The sequence below is a fragment of the Amblyomma mixtum genome, chromosome 3, assembly GCF_055824585.1.
Source record: "Amblyomma mixtum isolate Tamu chromosome 3, ASM5582458v1, whole genome shotgun sequence".
In the NCBI taxonomy this organism is placed as follows: domain Eukaryota; kingdom Metazoa; phylum Arthropoda; class Arachnida; order Ixodida; family Ixodidae; genus Amblyomma; species Amblyomma mixtum.
Window position 1 is genome coordinate 380,084,154 of NC_143014.1, and position 23,525 is coordinate 380,107,678.

The following is a 23,525-nucleotide window of genomic DNA, read 5'->3' on the forward strand; positions in this document are numbered from 1 at the left end:
AACCAGGAAGAGAAATTTTTGAAGAATATGCCGGGAAAAATGGATGCTTAAAATACACTACCAAATTTGAAGGTAACCTTGATAAAAATCACTTAAAGTCGGCATTAAGGTCGTGTGCCCTTACCAAGACGATCGCCAAGTGGGACAGGCACACCAATCACATGCACTAGGCCCACGAAGTTGGTTGGTTGGTTGGTTGGTTGGTTTATGGGGTTTAACGTCCCAAAGCGGCTAAGGATATGAGAGAGGCCGTAGTGGAGGGCTCCGGAAATTTCGACCACCTGGGGTTCTTTAATGTGCACCGAAGTAGATGCATTCATTGCTTTAGAAAGTCATAAAACTGTTTTCATAGTTTTCGCTGGGCACTGAAACTATGACCTTTCATGTATTACGTGTTCTCATGCTTGCGGTCATTATAACCTTTGAGGTGTGGGGCGCCATAATAACAGATTGAGACCTGGCACGATAGAGCACACACTTGCGACCTTGGTTGTGAACGTCTAGGGCTCAGCGACCATCAGTTTGTCGAAGCGCGCGCATACTTTTCGTTTATCTGCACATTCTGTATTCTGTCGGACGATGGAGGAAGCTCCTTTTGTCGTTTGCGGTATAGACGATACTGTTCGTCAACTCACCACGTTGTACATTTCTTTCCGACAAAGGCCGACGGCCGTCATTGGTCACAGTGGCATTAAGAGTGTCAAAGCGTGGAGGTGTCACCAGACAGGATGTAGGCAGGTGCGATGGTAGAGGCCCTATAAACAGAAGGAACAGGAAAATGAATAACTTCACCATGGTGTATAGCGAGATACATTCCGCATACCAGCGGTTTTGGTGCAAAGCAACAATGCCTAGACAAACAAAGAACCAAGTAATTTATCACCTGCCTGGAAAAAGTCGGGAGCACTGAGAGCTGTAGCAATTGGGCACCTCCGCTACCAATACAACAGCACCGTCGCTCGTGCGTTCCTCCCCAAGGCTTCCACAACCGCGGTTTTCTCCAGCCCGACTACCCAATGCTGATGTTTCATGGGTGTCGTGTTCATTACCCTCCTCGGATACCGTATAGCCAACGTGATGGCCCATAAAGAAGCTTTTTACTTTAGCTGGCAAGTTCATTTTCAATTCGCTGCACTCAACACAAAATTTGCGGACCATAGCTGCTTTCCCTTTCCGACCCAGTCTAGGTCATGACATTATGTATACCAGCTCGATTTTGAATGAATGTGCACACGAAATCTAATCTCGAACACATGGCTTCACATCTGAAAAGGACCCTTGCTAGTAGTTGATGTAAGTAAGGAATAAAATTCGTGAGCCTTCGATCGAAGACGTCCTAACCTGGGCACGGCCACTGCTGGAAAGGTTTCCACTCCAGCCGCGTAGCCGAATATGCTGCCACGTTTCATAAACGTTCGACCTTCACTCTATATAATCAATCCACATTCTCTCTTCTATGTTAGCTATTCTGTTACACAGAGTATGATACGTTTCATAGTGCGTTTTGTTTTGTATCTTATGCTGCTACTCATTCTTTCTTGCCGTGCCATCGCCTTCTTTTTGGCTGCGATCTTTCACTACATCTCCCTTTGAACCCAGGGTTAGCGAATGGATGTGTGGTTGCAGCAAGAGCACTCCAGCATAAAAGGTCGCTGCACTCATCTAGGAATAAAAAAAGAAATATACCTCCGGTAATGAAAACATCCTCCAGGATGGCGCTGATGCTTGGCCTCTTTCCTGGTTCTCTCTGAAGCATCCTGCGGATGAGGTCACGTGCTGGGGTGCTCACCGTATAAGGGGTGTGGTGCCTGTTCTCTCTGATGAGGGCGTACGTTTCTTCGACGGTTGGAGCCTCGAACGGAGTGTGGCCCACAAGCATTGCGTACCTGCAGGGAACAGCTGCACTGCAGTCACTCACGCCACTCTGCGTCTTTAGCTGTACAACAGCCACGCATTTCGCGTCTGCCTTAGGCTGGAAAACCAGCAAATGTAAGAACTCAAAGCAAGCATCGCTCGCATAAACTGCTGTATATCAAAGAGAATAACAGTTTCTGAAGCATAAAGAGGCCAGGGCATTGATTTTAGAGCAGAGGTCTTCATATGCAGGCCCCGTCGCTTCGGTGTCTCTGAATGTCCCCTACTTTATTCAAGCTTTCTCTTCATAACTGTGTGCAAGACTTGGCACTGCTTTCTGTCTCAATATGTTTCATTTATACCAAATGTTTTGTTTCAAAAAATTTTGCAATTCTTTAGGAAAGAGCTTAAGATGTGGAATAATATAAAAGGAACTCTTTCTCTCTCTCTCAACGGACTGCTGACCTGGCTTTTGGGCAGCTTTTTCAGCAGGCTTCAAGCATCATGCAAAATGATGTAGATAAAGTATTATTATTATTATTATTAACTATTAATAATTATTAATTATCCGTGATCGGCGCCTGCGGAAAAGAGAGAGCTCACGTGATCTAGGCGGCCCAACTACGTGCAAACAGACATAAAACTTATTAAAAGCTTTCTATTCGAAAACCCCATCTAGCTGCTTCTGCAGTTACATGTGGCTTGCATAACTGCTCAATTAATTGCAGTGCATTCTTGATAAAAATTGCTTCTTGTTTGAAATTTTTAGGAAACCTTCTAGCAGAGCTGCACAGTATTTCGGAAAGAGTGATGAGGCCCATAGACGTAAAAGACTCACAAGATGCATCCGATAGACCATACGTCGACCTCAAAGCTATGTCCCCTTTTTGACAGGACCTCCGGTGCCATGTAGTTTGGAGTTCCACAAAGGGTCTTTTTGCGCTCGTGCCCGAGGCCGACACGGGTGGCGAGACCAAAGTCTGCGACCTTGAGCTCCATCTCCTCGTTCAGTAGCAGATTTCCCAGCTTCAGGTCTCTGTGTGTGACACGCTGCTCCTTCAGGTATCGGCAGGCCAGTAGAAGCTGGCGCATGAAATATCGGGCCTCGCCTTCCGTCAGTGTTTTCCGGCGCCGTTGCATTTCCATGAGCGACTGGAAAATAAAGCAAAAAACGGTTAGCAACTAGTTGCGCAATAGCCTTCAACCCAGAGGTCTTGACGAGTGAAGCAATTTGGCCCGCAAGTTTCTATATTCATGCACCCATGCCTACCTACTTGTCACGGAGCCCCGCCGATTGCGTAAGGGGAATGCCATCAATAACTACATGAAAGACTTGAGGGGATTTTTAAGAACTGGGTTAAGGGTATGACGCGATAGAGTTAATTCGGTTAGTGTCCATAAATGCGGAATTGGTGATCTCCTGCCTTACATTCATATATGTAGCTGAGAGTGCTCATGTCATTCCTAGAGCAGTGCGGCAGCGCTTAAGCGATGCGCCACGGCATCGACCACTGCACCGGCAGGTGGCTGCTTGAACCTCAGCCAGCAGTGGTGATTTTGAAACAGGTTGCCCACAAACTCTCGCGACCAGTCATTAACTTCCGCCAGCTACAGGGGGCAGGCTGTAATTACGTCACAAGGAAACGGGATCTAGGTGGGCCACTAGGTTGCTTCATTGGGGATTGTTGGTCACGCCGCTGTCGCCGAAGACAGCGGCGAGTTTTCTGGTGAATGGGAATCTGAACACTATCACTTTATGATGCGGTGCACACATGGCATGATTTATGTAGCAAGTGCGTATGTCAGGGGAAATATTATTGGCGTTTAGAAAAGCGAACAAAAAAAGTAGAGATGACACTTAAGCTTCGCCTTAACCGCATGACGTCACAGCCTAATGGGCTGATGCCCACATATGCAGGATTTCTCATTTCGTACTTAACATTCATTGATCCTTACAAGCCCTCATATCACTCCTGGTGATGGCCTCTCCTGTGATGGCAGGCGCTGCCCCCAGTGGAGCTTGTGCCACCAAGGTTGCTCTTGCCAAGCAACATCTGGCGACGAACCAATTTTACTGCCGCCTGCCACGATGCGCACTTTGCACACACTGCGGTGAGCAGGTTGTGCTGATGCCAGAGGGGACGCCCTAGGCGGCCCGCCTGCTTCCTCGCTTACTTCTTGGGGGATTTTTCGTGGATTTTTAGCTCACTGTCATCGACACCGACAGCGACGCTGGTTTTTGTGCAACAGGAGCTCCTCAGTGCCACCACGTTAAAAGCTACGCTTAAATTCCTCACTCCTCTACATTTATGCGTTGTAGTGAATGTATGTCCACGTATCTCTGATAAAACGAAGCCTCCAATGCAGTCTTTGTTTGAAGGCCAAAAGGTTGCAACGGTGGGAGGAGGGTTAGAAGGATCTCACTTACGCTCGCGCACCAATGTTTAAAGTGCTAGTTTTTTGGCGATATTTACATCTAAGAATCTAACAACTTATCCTAAGGCTACCATTGCTTTCTCTTCTAAAATTGAGGGAAAGATAACATGTGTGATAGAATACAGTAAAAAAATTTTGTTTCTCGAGTTTCTCCAGCTTTGGGCTCAAAACAGATGTGGCTTATTTTGACAGCTTCATCGCATAGTTCGGGGAGGGATCTACCGTGTTTCCCAAGTATAAAGGTTTGTGTAAGATGTGTACGTCCAATTCGAAGGGAACATAAGACGGCTTCAATAAAGCGTTTTCGCGCTGACGCAAGTTAAATTCGCAGAAGATCGGCTTTGAAAGGTGCAGTTTGTAATTGAGTTGATTGTCCCAAGTTGACTGCCGTTTTTTTAACTGTTTACTCTCTGCCAACATCAACCAATAGCTATATGAATAACAGCGTGAAAGCGTGATAGGACGGAGACGAGACAAGCGACAGGACAAGCCATTGTCCTGTCCCTTGTCTCATACTAGTCCTTTCGTGCTTTCATGCTGTTGTTTCCAAGTAACTGTAAGTACCAACATTCCCAAACCTATTAACTTTTCAAGCTTTGTGCGTAGCATTTACTTTGTCTAATTTATTTTCGTGAGCCCTTGCACCACACATGCCGGCTTTTTCGTTACCGGATATGCTGAACCGGATATGTGGACATGGCTCGGAACCTAGCAAAATTTTAATTTTGCACGCATCTTTTGGCTCTAGCAATATTGTGGATGATATCTCCTATTAATGGTTGCACTGCGTTTATGGAGTGTAGCGCTTTTTGGAATGTCTAGTGATTGCTTTAGTTTGGTTTATTTGGGTTTAACGGACTAAAGCGACTCAGGCTATGACGAATGCCGTAGCGAAGGGCTCCAGAAATTTCGACCACCTGGGATTCTTTAACGTGCACTGACATCGCACAGCACACGGGCCTCTAGAATTTCGCCTCCATCAAAATTCAGCCGCCGCGGCCGGGATCTAACCAGCGTCTTTCGGGCCAGGAACGTGTAGTGAGTCAAGGAAGGTTGGCACAGTGGTGAGCACCCAGCGATGAAGAAATGAAGATGCTCAAGGAAAATTCATACCCTCCTGTTGCACAGCTCGAAGATGATATAAACGTTCTTGTCGTCCTCGAAGCAGGTTTGGAAGGCAACAATGTGCTCGTGGTTGAGTGTCTTGTGGATCTGGATCTCTTGGGTCACCTGTGCACATCAAACACAGCGTGTAAAGGATTATGGGAGATCGTTTCACAGAGAACAAAAAGGTAGGTTGAAGCAGGCAAGCCTCATGGACAGTTTGACCAAGGAAGGAAGCAGGCTGTGCCACTTCGAGAGAAGGCTAGCGAAGGCTTATCGAGAGGACATCGCTGACAAGAGCAACATGCTTAGATCGATTAAGACGAACAATACAATGGGAGAACTTCAACTGTGCCCACTGACACGAATCGTCAGCGAGTAGACGGACTGATATTGGCACAAAAGTTTCGCATGGGTTAGAGACTGCGCTTAATAGTACCATTGCATTTAGAAACAGTTGCTCTAGAAGAATGTGAAATTTGAACGGCGTATGTGAATTAATAAAAAGTTATACTAACTTTTGCATTAATTTCAGTACAACCCTTATATTTTAGCATATCAGTCCATCACCAAATGCCGACGCCGAAAATCATACCTTCGCCTTATGGCCAGGTTTCAGGAGAACCTCCTTGGAACCTTATTGGTTTTCTTGTCCAGAAATTCATAGCACTTGGCAAAGCCACCCTGGAGAGCAAATAAAAAAAAATGCCTGATGAACAGTGCAAGGGACGAGGACGTAGAAAAAACAGGAGAGAAAAGGGATATCCACACCGAGAGACACAAGAAAAAATGCATTGAGAAACACAAGCTGCAAAAAGCCTGCCCTTACACGCGTTTATGCGGTACATTGCCTTGCTAACTCTTTCCTGTCTGTGCCTATTCCCATCGATAGCCCGCTATCGATGGTTTCAAGTTCGTATTTTCCCGCTTTTTGAAGGTTCCTGGACAACTAGCGCCATCCAGTGTGAAATAAAGGAACTCTTGTTTCAGTTTCGCTTTTCGTTTGACTTTTTCCGCCAAGCGGCGATTTTTGAAGCCCCTCCGGAGTCAGCTGACCGGCGCTCCTTGTTTCCATCATGGCGTCGACGTCGCGCGCTGCTGCTGCGCCGAAACCGCGCGTTTCCACAGAAATTGATGCTCCTGAGAGTTCGTTTTTGGACGAGAACAGCAGCAGTGAGGATTCAGAAGACGACTTCAGCACCGACAGCGAAACTGCGTCAGACCGACCCGGAACGCCAACAGCCATGCCTCGGTAAGTTTCGCTTTCTCCCCCGAAATGTTCCGCTTTTTCTGCGCGCTTATCGGAAAAGATCAGAGTGTTCTGAAGGTCATAACTCTTATCTGCAGGGTGTCAACGTCTTTCGGGCGGGATTACTTGCCGCCGGCAGCGCAGAGAGCCGTGTTTTCGGCTCGAAGACAGCCAGGGGTCGACCTCGGCGTTGCGCGCCGGAGTGTCGCACGGCGCTCGGCGGCGCGGCCATCAACAGCTTCATACTTTTTGACGCGCATCGCCAGGAGCATCCCGAGGCGCCAGAATTGTCGCGGACATCAAGATTTGATCAGTTCGCGTTCAGACTTGAATTGATCGAGCAACTCCTCGGATTTGATGAGCCACATCCTGAGGACCCCAATGTTCGCCCTCTGTTTCCGCCTCCTGATTCACCTCAGGGGCTGCAGCACAAGCCGCAGAAAATGCAAAGTACCGGAACTGCAAATTGTGCTATGAAGAAAAAAGGTGGAACAAAAAACAAATGTTTTCTGTGAGACATGTGCGGCCAACCTCTGCTTCACGGCAACAAGGAACTATTTCGCGCGGTGGCACGATAGTCACTAGGACTACTGTTTCCTTTCCTAGCCCAGCTAATACTGTTCGCAGCAAACTAAAATTTTCTGCAATGTTGCATCGATCCCTGTTGTAAAGAATGTATATTTTGAAAATTTTGTATGTTTTATTTTTGTGACGAAACTTTGATGTTTTTGTGTTTTTTCTTTGTAACTACAATTTTCTTTGATATTTTTTTTTTTCATCTCTTACTCAATAAACATGTTGACTGTGACTAATAACAATGTGAAGAGAATTTCCTCCTCTACAATTCGGTACCATACACTCCTGTACCAAGCAAGTTTTGTTAAAGAAAAAAAAATATTAATGATATGACCTGAAAACCACCATTTTCCCCGCAGACAGGAAAGAGCTAAGCCACTCAGGATATGAACTGCAAAGCATGATCAATGAGTTAGACAGGCAGAGCAGAGCAGTGGGGCTAAAAATTAACATCCAGAAAACAAAGTAATGTTCAACAGACTAGCAAGAGAACAGCAGTTTGCAATTGGTAGCGAGGTGCTGGAAGTAGTAAGAGAATATGTCTACTTAGGGCAGGTAGTAACCGCAGATCCGGATCATGAGAAGGAAATAACTAGAAGAATAAGAATGGGGTGGAGTGCAAATGGCAGGTTCTCTCAGATCATGAATGGCAGTTTACCAATATCCCTTAAGAGAAAAGTACACAACAGCTGTATCTTGACGATACTCACCTATAGGGCAGAAACACGGAGGCTAACAAAGAGGGTTCAGCTTAAATTAAAGACAACGCAGCGAGCTGTGGAAAGAAAAATGGTATGTGTAAAGCTAAGAGATCGGAAGAGGGCGGAGTGGGTGAGGGAACAAACGCAGGTTAATGACATCCCAGTTGAAATCAAGAGGAAGAAATGGGCTTGGGCAGGGCATGTAATACGAAGGCAAGATAACCGCTGGTCCTTAAGGGTAACGGAGTGGATTCCAAGAGAAGGCAAACGTAGCAGGTGGTGGCAGAAAGTGAGGTGGGCGGATGAGATTAAGAAGTTTGTGGGGGTACGGTGGCCACAGCTGGCAAAGGACAGGGTTAATTGGAGAGACATGGGAGAGGCCTTTGCCCTGCAGTGGGCATAGTCAGGCTGATGATGATGATGATTGCCTATATCGATCTCTTCATCAATATTTTTGACATGCATGTAATTTTTACTTTATAGACCCTTTACAGCGGCGTATCATGGGGGCTGCCATCTTTGATCACGTGATCACGCCGCCATTACTCGCCTCCTGACCGCTCGGCGCGCGCCTCGTCGCGACGGCTGCTGCGTCTGATGATTCAGTTCCGACAGGCAGTGTTTCGGCTGAAACAGTTTGGAAAGGAGTGAAAAGACGACACTGTGTTTGGTCCGAAGCTTCGAAGGACATGTGAAAACCCTAATTTGATGACTTTAGGCGTGAAAACGTGATCGGGCTTCATGTCGCGAAGAGCCGCTGAGCTCTCCGTCTGTTCGAGGCAACGGGTGGATCGCCTGAATGCCGCGCAAGGCTTTGCTTAATATTTTTTTAGTGTTATTATCTAAAACAGCAAGGTTTAACGACCCTGCGGCTGCGCAGGTCGTTGTCGTATTGTGTACATGCATGCGGAGACTGCTCTAAAACGCTCACATGCACATCGTACTCATTTGTTTACAACCTGTTAAAGGTGCTTAGGAAGCCTAAAAATATTTTCTGTTGGTTTGCTAAACAAAGGAAGGCGACAAAAATAAATGAACAAACAAATGTTACCCAATCATGTAAGCAGTACCATGCATCAAAAAACCTTCACAAGCCTGCATGCAATCGTTTACAAGGATTCCGCGATATATTTGTGATAACGCGCTCATGGCAGAGCGTTCACTACAAGAAGTTCACAATTATGTCAGCCTCACATAGTATAAAATTGTGGTACGCTCCATGCTCGATATGCGGACATGAAAATGCTCGAGGTCTCGTTGGTTGTAAGCAATCAGCCGTAGTCACTTCTAGTGACTGTCTCGCATGGATCGCGAGGAAGTGACAACCGCTGAGCACAACAGCCGTAACACAAATGCTTTATTCCGATTGTGGTCCACGAAAACCACGCTATTTGGAGCGAAGTTCAACAGTAGCACCAAGGCGGTGTGTAATACACGAACTGACGGTAAGCGTTGTCCGCTCGCACGGCTATGCACTGCACAATATGCAGTAGCGTTAGCCGTCTTTTTTTTTTTTTTGTGACGTTTCGGTGGCGGGACAGCTTGTTCATGCGGCTATGTTGCGCACTTACCCTCGCAGATTTTCCAAGATCGAGACCTTTCTTTCTATATTTGCTGTCTAGCGCTGGCGAACATGTGTGCTGCCTTCGCCCGTTCGGAAAGGGTGGATGTCCAACGGGCGCGAACAGGGGCAGTACGTCCTAGTGCAGTTCGGTTCCGTAAAGCTCGCAAACGATCGCATCCCGCCCCTTTAACTGTTTGTCGCAATTCTCGCAATCCACAACAGAGCACGTATTTTCTCTTTCCACATTTCCACTGCTGCGTCGAGGCATACACGCCGGCGACTTACGAGGAAAGTAATGGCGCCGTGTTCTGAGCGCACCTGTGGCGCCATCTGGTCTCAAACAGAAGAACTGCGCGCTGTAAACGGTCTATATATTGAACGCGGTTGGCCATCATAAGGGCATATCGAACTCCCCAGTGCCAAACTGTGGCCATTTGGATGGCAGGCAGCAGGCTTCGCCGCACTGCAGAAGTGACTGGTGGTGATGCAGCAAGCGCACTTTCATCTCGCTCTTGCCAACAGCGGCATGAACGGTTGCAGCCCAGCAGTCAGCAAGCGCTCGCGCCTCTGGCATTCATTGACAGTGCCATAGAAGCAGCACCGATGGTTGTAAGCTCGTAGTAACAATCCTGTGCTCATGTCGGCTGCTGCACAGGTGGTTAAAATGGAGATAACTTTCGCTCTGATGGATGGACCGCTTTCCTCTGGCCATGCTGAAGCTCCCTACCCTGCTGGGTGAGGCCCCAGGTGTGCAGCATGCCCTTGTACGCAGACGACGTAACCCTCTGGGCAACACACGGTTCGGTTGGAGAAATCGAGGTCAACCTGCAGCAAGCGGCGGCTATTGTGGACGATTATGCACACCGCTGCAGCCTTGAGTGCTCCCCGAGCAAATCGGAATTCATGTACATACGAGGTCTGTTAGAAAAGTATCCGACTTTATTTTTTTTCGCGAACACCTAATGGATATGAAACAAGCACGCTTGCATCAGCCGACCTTGAACCTTCGTGCGCATGCACGAATTTTTTCCCGCCTGCCGATAGCATCAGTGGCTGGAACACAGCGTTAGAGTGAGGCAGTGCGTAGTGCTCTCGTCGGTTTTTTATTGCAAGTAAAATGGCGGAGCCACAGGAGCAGCGCTGCTGCATAAAATTTTCCCAGAAACTTGGTGACAGCCAAGTGGAAACCATCCGGAATATTCATACGGCTTTCAGTGACGATGCTATGAGCAGCATACAGATTAAGCAGTGGTACAACTGGTTTAAAGACGGCCGCACATCGGTGGAGAGAGAGCCATGCTCCGGTCGGCCATCAACATGCCGAAATGACCAGGTCATTGCCAAAGTGAACGCTGTGGTGATGCAGGACAGTCGTGTGAGTATCTGAGAAATTGGGGAAGAGGTGGATATCAGCAATTTTTCTGCACGTTCCTTTATCACCGAAGATTTTGCCATGGAGAGAGATGCGGCGAAATTCGTGCCGAAGCTGCTCACGGTGGAGCAAATGCAGCTTCATGTTGAAGTCTCACAGGACATGCTGGATTCCACAAACAGTGACCCCGACTTCATCAACACCATAATCACTGATGACAAGACTTGGGTGTACGGGTACGACCCGGAAACAAAATCTCAGTCGTCACAGTGGAAGCATTTCATTTCACCGAGACCAAAGAAGGCCCGCCAAGGGCGCTGTAATGTCAAAAAGATGCTGACTGCTTTCTTTGACTCCCTCTGTGTGGCACACCACGATTACGCACCCCACAGAGTAAAACAATGACCAAAGAGTACTACAGGGATGTCCTCCATCACCTACGTGGTGCTGTGCGGTGCAAGAAACCGGAGTTGAGGTCAACAGGAAATTGGCGCATCCATCACGACAATGCTCCTGCACATTCCTCGCACTTGATTCAGACTTTTTTAGCGAAAAACTAGACTCCTGTAGTTCAACACACTCCTTACTGTCTGTTGAACTACAAACAGTCGTCATATCCTGGTTGTGCATGTACTAATCCCTACCGAACTGTAGAAAGATACGCCAGGTGTTCTGAACATGAGATGGACCCAGAAGTGGGATGCAGACTGGCTGAAGACCTACAAGAAGTATGTTCCTCATAATCTGTTTCATCCTCTTTAGAATCACCCATTCTGAACCCCAATACAGAGAAAACATCAATGAGTGCATTTTCCCCCAGGATTAATCTAGGAACGAAAGAGACGTGGCCTTCATAGAATTGTGAGAAACATTTTTCCCTTACTTTGTCAAGGTCTGTGCATGAAAAAAAGAAATGAGCCTTGTCAGCATAGCTCGAATGCATGTTTCTGTTTTATTGTAAGCATAAAGATTTCAGTAAGGTTTGAGTCCCGAGGCCAAAGACAATAAAATCACTTCCACGAAATGTTCTTGAAGTGTGCATGACTTCCAGTCTAAGATGAATGTTACCAGGTGTGGCTCATTTATTTTCATTACTGACTTCATGCAATCCTTACAGGGCATGCTCATGCACATTCCTGATTTCCTTGTTGCAAGCTTGTGCAGCACACACACTGGAACACAAATTCCAAAGTGAGTTGGAACCCAGCAGAATTTAATATTAACCCCTAGTGTTGTTGCTCTTCGTCAATTGCCTATGGCATCTTCAAGTAATAGTGCAACTGTCTTTCTGGAGTGAAGTGCTGTGGGTGTGCATGCAACATGAAAGATGAGATAGCCACCCCAGGAAACATTTACAGTGCACTATGCATATCCAGTTTTACAGTTCACATGTCACCAAGGTTAAATAGCAGGCAAGGTCATGTCGCTCACATGATGTCAGATATCATGGCAAGCACTGGTTATGCACAAAAAAAACAAGAACCACCTCAATCCTACAATTCGAAAAACACGCTGTGAAAAGCGGACTGCGCATGGTAAACAGGATTTCCGCTCAAACCCTGGCCGCATGCCACTTCTGCTGATAAGCTATGGAAGGCAGGCAACTGCTCTCTACAAATGGAAGAGACCTGAAACCAACTGCTGGGATAAAAAAGGAGAGAAGGACCACAAGGTTCATGCAAAAATAAAATGCAAGCATTCAGCACTCATCCCTGGACTCATAAATCAATGAAAAGCATAAATACTTACCAAGTACCACATCGCAAGGAGAGCTGTGCCCTGCATAAAAAATGCACCTATTTGATTATGCGTCAACAAATTCAAGAGGGAAAAACAGCACTTTAGGGAAAAGTGTAATAGTGAAATAACAAAATCCCACGATTATGAAAAAGTGCCCTACCACAGAATTGAAAATACCCCACTTTTTTGCTCTTTCGCAACTGAAGATGACCTTTAAGAAAGTAAACTCTTGAACCAGTTGCTTTGACATAACACAGATCTTATTTAGCACATATAAGAGCATGAAGGAACACAAAGTCATTATTTGCGGAAAATAACACGAAAATTTCCACATGTCCGACCATGTATTATCCAGCGGCTATGAAGAGGGCCACACCGCATACAGAAGAGCCGCGGCTGACAACAAAAAATACACCATCACTGTTCACTTGGCCCAGCCCATCCACCTTACTTTCATGTCGTCTCTAGTGAGATCCTATGCGGGCTACCTTTATTGTCCAGGGTCGACTGTGTAAAGCATTGCAGTCCTGAAGGCATCAGCCAAGGCGCCAACCACAGTAAAATGCTGACAAAAACCTAATGTTGAGAAAAATTTGTGTACCACCGGAAATTTTCATTAAAAAAGTACCCATGTTCAAGCATGAGCATTGGATATATGCAAATACAAATTTTGAAGCATGGGTTAGAAATGCATTATGCTAGTTACTGTTCTGTGAGGGCTAAAGGAACACAAGTAGCAATAACTACCAGACACTGAACACAGCATAACAAATCTATTGTCTTAAAGGACTAGAAGTTTCCAAGTACTGTACACAATCCTCAGGCACCGTTTTTTTTTTAAATGAAAATGCGTGTAACAATCAGACACAAATCAGAAATGACACTACCTATGGGCGTGCAATAGAATTGTAGTTAAGGTACCAGCAATTTACTCAAAACATTTTCTTTAGGAATATTAAAGGCACATGAAGGATCTACTATGTCATGTTCACAAATGTGTAAGCCACAAGACAAGGGAAATGGTTTTCTTAGTTTCCGTATTTTTTTTCCTTGTTCATTCGAGCAGAATTGGCCTACTCTGAGCCCTCTTCCACATACTGCACATACAAGGGTTGTCATTTGGCGATCATAAAACTGCGTATAAGGCATAGGTACACGAAATGTCTGCAATTTAGAAATTGTCCACATTGTACACGATGCAATTTGGCCGAGGTATCATAAATTTCTACTACAGCCAAAATTCAGGTCAGCTGTGGCCCTGTCATCGAGACTGTAATGCTTCCTGAAATGAAAACACTGCAAGCAATGCACCACGGTAAAGCTAAGTAAACCAGCCATGCTAAGCTTACTGCAAAAAAAGCTTAGATCAACATTTCTCGACATGCTTTACAATTTTTTACACTGAAATTTATATCCTCGAGTAAATGATAAATAGCTATTTTACCTTTTCAATCAGAAAATCCAGCATATTTAAAAAATTTCCTGTCACTGTAAACACAAGCGCTGAACTAGTAAAATTTCAAAAGAGTGTCCCTGTCATTTTTTTAAAGCTCGTTATGAATAGTCATCAGTTAAATCATGACATCAGTTAATTATATGCAATTAAATATAAGCATAACCATAACTAAATAGTAACTCCATTAGCTAATTTAGGTATCTGACCTGCTCTACTCATATAGAGGATTCCAAATATCTAATTCCTTTTATGATGTGTCATTAATTACCGAGTTAAAAGCAAGTAAACATAGTCATGTGACCACTAATAATGGCGTCACAAAATCAGTGACTAAACCAATCACCAATTCGATTACTAACAGTCACCAATCAATCACCAATTGGGTTGCTATATCGATTTACTACGGGGGGCCACCATCTTGAATTCCTCGGACTTGGAAAATTTCACGCCGAACGGAGGTATAGGTGGTAGTAGACCCCAAAAAATTGAGAAACATGATGAATAAGAGGTAACGCTCATAAAAATGAGACTTGTCTGCATAGCTCGAATGCAGGTTTCTGTTGTAAGCATCAAGATTTCAGTCAGGTTTGAGTTCCCAGGGCAAAGACTATAAAATCACATCCGTTAAATGTTCTTGCAGTGTGCAGAACTGCCAGCATAAGATGGACGTTACCAGGTGTGGCTCATTAACTAGCCTCCAGAGAGCGGCAAGTCCGGTACAGAACTCACAGTGCATAATCCGAATGGGGGCCGTTCATCGCGCCGCAGGAAGGCAGTGCGTCCGTTCTGGGCCAAGTCAAGAACGGACGCTGATCTTCTCAGCCAGGACAAGGCAGCGGCGCGAGTAGATTCCGCCCCTTCATGCAGAAAGAAAATGCAAGCATTCAGCGCCCATGCCTGGATTCATAAATCAGTGAAAGGCATGAAAAAAGACTTACCAGGTACCGCATCCAAAGAAACACGCGACCTGCATAAAGAATGCACCTACGTCATTTTGTGGCAACAAATTCAAGAGAGAAAAACAGCACTTTACAGGGAAAGTGTAATAGGTAAAAAGCAAAATCCCACGATTATGAAAAATCACCCTACCACACAATTGAAAATGCCCAACTTTTTCACTCCTTTGCAAATACAGATGGCCTTTTAGAAAGTAAGCTCTTGGACTGGTTGCTGTGACATAACACTGACCTTATTTAGCGCATATAAAAGGATGAAGGAACACACAATGTCATTATTTGCAGAAAATAAGACGAACATTGCCAAATGTCCGATCATGCATTCTCCAATGGCATATGAAGAGGGCCACACTGCACACAGAAGAGCCACGGCTGAAAATGACAAAAATGCACCATCACTGTTCACTTGGCCCAGCCCATCCACCTTAGTTTCCGGGTCGTCTCTAGTGAGATTCTATGCGGGCTGCCTTTATTGAGCAGTCTTTTTGTTCAAGAGGGAAAAGCAGCAATTACTGGGAAGTGCAAGAGCTAAACAACAAAATCCTACGATCAAAAAACAGTGCCTTAACACACAATTGAAAACTCTCAACATTTTTCAGAATACTGTAAAATAATAATTGCCTTTAAAAGAGTTGCCATCTTTTTGGCTGCTTGGTGCTCTGACATAACATTCATGCTATCTAGTACAAACAGGACGAAGGAAAAGACGAAGACTAACATGGGTGTACATATTTACCTTCACCTTCTCCTTCCTGTTGCTTTCACTAAACGAGATGAAAATCACCACCTGCTGAGACCGTGCCCTCCAATGGCTTACAAAGAGGGGCTCACAAGACCGAACAGACCAGGGTGAAAGTAACGAGAGTGCACCATCATTGTTCACTTGGCACAGTACATCTTCCTTGCTTGCATTTCAAGTTGCCTCTGACGATATTCTATGTGCGCTGCCCTTATGGTACAATCCTTCTGTTCCCTCTCACTTTCTATTGGCCCACGAGTGCTCGAAAAGCTACTAGGACCACTGCCCCAGAAAAGGAAGCACTGCTCTGCGGCGGACTGCAGAAGTGCTGAACAAGAGATCCACAATTAAGAGAACCATATTTCAGACCCCTTTTGCAACAGCAAGACTTGCAAGAGCCTGCCGTTCCAGGATGCTCGACTACTGGCTGGTATGGTGTCTACCAAAATCCGCATTGAGAGAAATTTGCTGCTGCTGCCAAGGGTAACGGAAGGCAAATTTTATGCAACGTCCACCCACAGATGTCATGCAGATATCCCCATGGTGAAACTTCCCAATGGTACATATCCCCAGATATCCCAATGGTACACTAGGCATGCAATGTGCCTTCGCATCTATAAACACAGCCAATTTTTTCAGTGTCCGAAATGCAAATTGTGGCGCAATTTCTGCAGTTAAGGTCTCAAAATTCTACGCCTGCCTGGAAGCCAGTGAAATATAATCAAGGCCATTAGTTTTCAGCTTTACTGCTATCCAAAATTCAGGGGGAGAAAAATAGGGCATATCTGGTGTTTAGTTTTAAGCTCAAGCTTGGTTCTATAACGAAAAGTTTCAATTTTTTTTTTTTTAGGTTCATGATTCCACCAAAGATTACTAAATGCACTTGTGGTTGTGCATACGTATGATGGTTATTACGTGCAAACTTCAAGAGACAAGCACAGAAGAAAGTAGAAAGACAGGACGAGTTCGAACTGACTGTTTAAAACAACTGAAACAGTTGTCAGTACGCACACTCCGTCCTGTCAGTATCCCTCCTTTCTTCTGTGCTCTTCGCGTAAACTCTAGCGTTTAATAAGCACAATCCGCAAGCAACTAGGCCCCGACTGTTCTTGGCTTAAACAGTGTAAAAATGATAGGTCCCATAAAGAAACTAACAAATCAGCTATCTGCAATCAGAACCTGGTCTGCAGGTTGGACAGCAAGGCTTCAAAGGCTCCTGCATAACGTTGTTTATGTTTGGCACTGGTGTGTTCTCTTGGCAAGCCAATTTCACAAGACACAGTCGTGTGTTGCCCGCACTGAAGGCATTTACTGTGTAAGTGGACAGATGTATCTTGCTCGTTAGACTTCCCACTGGTGTATCTTGCAGAATGTCTCTGTATGGCCTGTTAACTCCCCTCTGCTTCGCGGATGATGCACGCACGGGAGATAGTATCGCCTCGCAGGCTGCCCCCGACGACTGCATGCCCTGGCGTCCACTTTACAGAGTGTTCCTAGCCACTGCGTAGGTTTTCACCCCGTTGAAAAAGTTGCAGGGCACGTGTCCCTTCAATGCTTGCTTGGTGTAGCATGGCTGTCGAGCAAGGCCAGGCAACGCGACAACACAGTGGCTCAAAACTGTGCCACTTGTGCTGCAGAGTGCTTCTCCTGTAACCTGTTGCATATGACAATTTATCGCACTCAGCAACTGGAAACACTCAGACAACCGCTTAGTGCACAGCTGCAGTGCCATGCACAAATCAGCCAACTAGCTGACAGGCTGCCATGCCGATATCAGGAGGAGAGATTACGCAGCACCATTCCCAAGAAATCGGTGGGCTTTTGTCACTTCTGCCATTTTGACACCAGCATCACGGTGCAACTGTCATGCTCTCCTGTGACAGTGACAACTGAGACACAGTCTAAATGACAATGAAAACAAAAATTTCTTATTTCTTCTATATTATGCTTGCTTGTGCTTTTAATGATATGCGCATGACATTGTAACATTGGTGCATTCATAAGTGCAGCCTTCAGAAGGCTCAATCAGGCTTTTCTATGCGCTCTCATGGGGTTCAGTCAAGTGAGGGTTCACTACATCCCTACGCGATCCAATGTCTTCACTTGACTTTTATGCAACACACTGCACCTGCACCCCGTGGTACATTCACAATCTGCGACAGGCGAGCACTCGAAGCAAGGACTCACCCTTGGTGGCTGTGCCGGTACCCGACTTCCTGAGTTGAATGAAAGCATGTGATGGTGGGATTGTTGGAATCAGAGTTCACAATTACTCCAGTCCGAAACGTCAAAACAAAAAGCTCAGACAAAAATGCATTTCACATTCCAGGTGCCGACATTGGTGACTACCATTCAGAATCATGCCTTACACTCATGCAGCCCTGACATCACACATTAATGGGCCAGTGCGATGTCAGTGCACGTTAAGGAACCCCAGGTGGTAGATATTTCCAGAACCCTTAACTATGGCGTCCCTCAAAGCCTGAGTCGCTTTGGGACACTAAAACATCCAACTTTTTTTTCTATTTCGATTCACACTTTCGTGGAGGTGACCACTATCTAAACCACACTGAGAAAGTAGCAAAAACCAAAAAGTGATGGCACGCCTCGCCTAAAACTGTAAAGAGAGAAGCTGGATAGGAGGCGAGGTAGCGGGAGGGAACCAGTGTTTGCTTTGCAATCCTACCTGCAAAAAAAAATCTGGGAGCTTCCTTTCTTTGTTGATCGAGCCAACCCTTGCCCTTTCTATGGCCGTGTACACGGACGGACGGCGCTGTCAAAATGCATTACTGTAGCCAGCCCTGGCAAGGCAACAGTTGCATGCCAGCTTCCGCTGCATGCGTGTAACGCATGGTTCTGAATGGTACTGGCCAATCTCAGCAGTTGGTGAGTGAAATGCATTTTCAACTACGTTTTTTCTTTTGACTTTTTGGACTGGAGTAATTATAAACACGGATTTCAAGAATCCCATTTCACATGGTGAACTATGACGTGGTTTTACTGAACTCAAGAAGCGGTGCGATGCAATGGCCACCAAGGGCGAGTCCTTCCTTCGAGTGCGTGCACATCGCAGACTGTGAATGTACAAGAGGGAAAGGTTTCCACTAGGGTTATTCTTATTAGGGTTCTTCAGAACAGTTAGTCGCTGGGCTAGCTGACATTCTCGAATTAAGTTCATAGTATTCAGCACAAAGGCACAAGGTCAAAGAAAGGAAGGGACCAGCGCTGCGTTAGTCTTCCTCCCTGTCCTTCTCCCTTCCTTTCCACTACTATGAACTTATATTATCATGATTCGTTTGCTTTTCTTACTTTTCGGTTTTTGTGGCAAGCGAAAAGCTTACAGCACTAAGAAATATCATATTCTGCATCTATTTCACGAGTATAAAGCACAAGGTTCAAACTGGACATCAAACCAATTAGAAAGGCAGCACCCAATCTGGCTGCCACCTCACTTCCTCTGCCAAAAATCGCCTCTTCATTTTTACACCACCGACTTGAAACAAGCACTACTAAAGAATAAAATATTTAAAATATGATTTAGGCAATCTCTTCAGGCATTCATGCATCACAATGTCCCATACTTTGCGTACAAAAGAATAAAGACCCCATGCTTTATTTACATCGCAGGGTCTCCTTATCTGGTTGGTTGGCTGGTTTATGGGGTTTAACGTCCCAAAGCGACTAAGGCTATGAGAGACGCCGTAGTGGAGGGCTCCGGAAATTTAGACCACCTGGGGTTCTTTAACGTGCACTGACATCGCACAGTACACGGGCCTCTAGAATTTCTCCTCCGAAGAAATTCTAGCCGCCGCGGCCGGGATCGAACCCACGTCTTTTGGGTCAGCAGCCGAGCACCATAACCACTGAGCCACCGCGCCGGCCTCTTTATCTGGTGATAGCATGCAGTCACAACCCAAACTGAACACTGCCACTTCAGCTTATCCCATGATCACATATGCAGAGGAATTTGGGTTCACCCGAATTCAACACAAATATTTATTGCAGACATAGGACTGCACAGCCCGTGCAAAAAAAACAAAAAATGTTCCTGAAATGACAGCTGCCATGCGTACCATGTTTGTAACCAGATTACAAAGTGCTGCCAGCAAACCATCGCAATCCGGCCACCCACCCTCACATAATGCACTTAGGGAGCACCAAGATGCAGAATGGTGGCGCCGTTTTTCTATAGGTTTACGTTCACGGCAGCTTAACGTGTGGGGTTCTTTAACGTGCACTGACATCGCACAGTACAAGGGCCTAGTAGCGGCAGGAAACAGTTCAACTGCCGTGCAACTGCTATCATTTCACGTGCACAAAAGACAGTTTTCAGGAATATTATGTCACTCTCAGGGCAGTGCTCAAGCATAGCACACACACACAAACCACTATCAATGTGGCGATAGATATGTCACAGGAAGAACATCACGCACACACCGTCACTGCGACCAAAGGAACAAGTGCGACAGGCTGTACACTCAGTTCAGTTCAGCATTCGGAAAACAAGGTGTGTGTAGTGAGCTTCTCAAACGTAATGTAAACCTGCATGCGATTTCATTGACTTGGACCAAAAAGCACTCATTCTGACCGTAACCACTTTCACTACACTCGCATTTTTCATGAGGCTGTGAAGCTTACTGCAAGCACAGAAAATTCACCATGGGGACTGCATTCTCGCTTGTGTCCATGTAGACCCTCGCACGAATTAGGAACTTTCAACTATCAAAAATGGCTCAAAATAAACACTTTGTGTGATCACTATTGCATATGTCTTGCGTATGATTGAAGGCCACTCTGTCAACTCAGTGGAGGTGGCTGCAAAACTCAACTTGGGAGAAACTCGCTCACAGCTGTTGCAAGTGATGAAGTTCCAAGTCACTCTGAACACTCACAAAAGCATCATGCAGCTGATATCCATTTTGCAGCATAGCCACCACTATCTATAATCCGTAGCGTTGTCAAGGCTGCGGTGATATAAGCCATTAAGGACAGTGTGCGCTCCAAAACATGTTCCTCCATGCTCCTTGCAATTACAGCAAATGCTGCTCAAAACAAGCTACAACACTGCTCATGTATGTGAGAGACTATTCGTTGTCTTCGTTGACCCCGATTCGACGAGAGAGCTCTACCTTTCACAGCGCCGCAAATGACTTGCAAGATGCAGAATAGGCATAGGGGAAAACGGCAGCAGAGTATTGGCCACAAAGTGATCATGAAGCCGCAGCAGCGAGACTGCATGCACAAAGCGCACATAACAGGACTTCATGAATGCAAGCAATTGTTGATAGCTTATTTTGTCAAATCACGAAGAAAGTATGCAAGTAACACAAATTTCTGACACAACCAACATTCATACCCCAGCTTTCTCATATATTACCAATTATAAGTGCATGACTGCTTTTGAGCAGTTCATTTGCTTTTTGTTCCTTCATATGCTTGGTTGCTAAAGCTCTTGCGAGCAGTTTGTATTCTGACTTAGGTCTGTATGCTATGAACCCACAAGATCAATAAAGGATTTGAACACAATGATGTGAACAAAGTGCTTCGCTCTATGGATTGCCCGCCTGTTGTTCCATTAGAACTAAGAATAAAACATGATGCCCGGCTAATCGGTTCATAGGTTCAGCAATTATGAAACTGCACAAGGAAGGCAAAACGAGAAGTGACACAAAGCGTGCATCTGTCTCTTCTTGCCATGTCTTCTTCCCCTAGTTTTATAATTGCAGAACTAAGAGTTCTGGTAACGAGGCAATCGTATTCAAGGTCAACTTCTTCCAGTTGATGTGTGCAGGAACTCTTAGGAGGTCATCAGAAGGCTTCTTGGCAGGCTAGGCACCTTGCGACCCCATCACCCCTTCCTGACACCATCTTCAAGGACACCATCACAGCTTCCTGCTTCTCTCTACGCGTGTAGGCTGTTTTGACAGTTTCGAGAGGATCTTCTGGCAGAGTGGGCTTCGAGGTTAGCAAGCCACTGGACGTAGACAGCTGGCACTGACACTACTTCACTTGGTTTGGTTTATGGTTTATGAGGATTTAACGTCCTAAAGAAAGTCAGGCTATGGGGACGCCTTAGTGAAGGTCTCCGGAAATTTAGACCATTTGGGGTTCTCTAATGTGCACTGAAAACGCACATTACACTGGCCTCTAGAATTTTGCCTCCATCAAAACTCGACCACCATGGCCAGATTCGAACCCGCGTCTTTTGTGTCAACAGCCGAGCGCCATAACCACTGAGCCACCGTGGCTTCACTTGGTAATTTGCTTCTCATGCGTAGGCAGCTTAACAGTTGTTTTCAGGAGGACCACCTGGTTAACTGAACTACCTATTTCTGGTAAGTACCACTTGCAGCAGGCACTGTCACTGTTCACTTCGTGCTTTTCTGTATAGTTCTCAGCTGTTTACCATATTTTTCACAAATCCTCCAGTTTGCTCGACCTGATCTTTAGATCGTGTTAGAAGTTCTACAGTTTGCCACAAAAAAGGAAGATTTCGGGAAAATTTGTTAGTCATACTTAATAAGAAGTCATAGTGCTCAATAAAGACAAGAGAGAGCTTGTTCAAGTCGTCTATCGTCCTGTCTTGGTTTGGGCCCAATGTTTTCTTCTCAGGTATTACGTCTGCTATTAACCCAGAGGATGAACAAAGGAGTCGAAGGAATTATGTGGCAGTGCGATTACTGCAATTGAACACATGTCTAACTTTTTCTCCATTAAAAATTAAAGTCACAGGAACAAGATAACTGAATCAAAACCACCTTTCGGCAAGCTCCTTACTTTCCTTGGATTAATGGTGCTTCCATGCATGCTTGTGTAAAGGCCATGTGAAGTTTTCCAGAGGTCTCCTGACTGGCTGGGCTTCTGAGTCTCATAAGCCAATGGGCAGCTGGCACAGCCCTTGCTTCACTTTGTGCCTTTCTATTAAGACCACCTTGGTTAACCACATTTTTCGGGACAGTCCAAAAGGTTTATGGTTTATAGGGTTTAACGTCCCAAAGCGACTCGGGCTATGAGAGACGCCGTAGTGGAGGGCTCCGGAAATTTCGACCACCTGGGGTTCTTTAACGTGCACTGGCATTGCACAGCACACGGGCCTCTGGAATTTCTCCTCCAAAGAAATTCAACCGCCGCGGCCGGGATCGAACCCGCGTCTTTCGGGTCAGCAGCCGAGCACCATAACCGCTGAGCCACCGCGGCGGCCAGTCCAAAAGGATACTGACAATCTCTTCTTACTGCAGCCTCAACTAAATAAGAAGTTACCAGAATCCTAAACATTAACAGATTCAGCTTACCTCCCAAATGACAAATCGAGAGTCTGCTGAAGACATGAAATGAATGGCCTTGCGCTGAGTCACTTCAAGCGCTTAACTGTTAGTTTTAGTAAATGGGTCCCAGGCAATGCATGCAGTTCTAACTTGGGTTTCATTCATCATGATTAGGCCAAAGTTTTCAAGTCTGCAGGAGCATTCTTCAGTTTGTGCTTGAGGACACAAAATTAACAGATACCCGATGTGCACACATAACTTATATGCTCATTTCAGCTCAGATTGTTGGTTGTTATCATGCCAAGGAATCTATATTCACTTACCTCAGAAAGAGGAAATGATACAAGAGTAAAGGGTACACTAGACAGTTCTCTTGATTGGTTGGTTGGTTGGTTTATGGGGTTTAACGTCCCAAAGCGACTAAGGCTATGAGAGATGCCGTAGTGGAGGGCTCCGGAAATTTCGACCACCTGGGGTTCTTTAACGTGCACTGACATCGCACAGTACACGGGC

At 45.7% G+C, this 23,525-nt stretch overlaps 1 long non-coding RNA gene and 1 pseudogene across 2 annotated transcripts in view; both read right to left on the reverse strand.

The window, feature by feature from the left end:
* The window catches only part of LOC149356972 (serine/threonine-protein kinase PLK1-like), a 29,941-nt pseudogene extending 19,818 nt beyond the window's left edge, over positions 1–10,123 (reverse strand). The window contains exons 1-6 of the transcript XR_016289369.1: positions 10,001–10,123; positions 5,990–6,078; positions 5,404–5,520; positions 2,693–3,006; positions 1,687–1,886; positions 636–755 (exon numbers count right to left, since the gene is read on the reverse strand). The product of XR_016289369.1 is annotated as a serine/threonine-protein kinase PLK1-like (transcript). The remainder of the gene's footprint in view (positions 1–635; positions 756–1,686; positions 1,887–2,692; positions 3,007–5,403; positions 5,521–5,989; positions 6,079–10,000) is intronic.
* Positions 10,124–11,890: 1,767 nt separating this feature from the next.
* LOC149356975 (uncharacterized) lies at positions 11,891–18,194 on the reverse strand. Its single transcript, XR_016291762.1, has 3 exons — positions 14,991–18,194; positions 14,782–14,909; positions 11,891–12,635 (listed from the first exon to the last, which is right to left on the reverse strand). It is a non-coding gene; the product is annotated as an uncharacterized LOC149356975 (long non-coding RNA).
* Between the last annotated feature and the right edge of the window lie 5,331 nt (positions 18,195–23,525).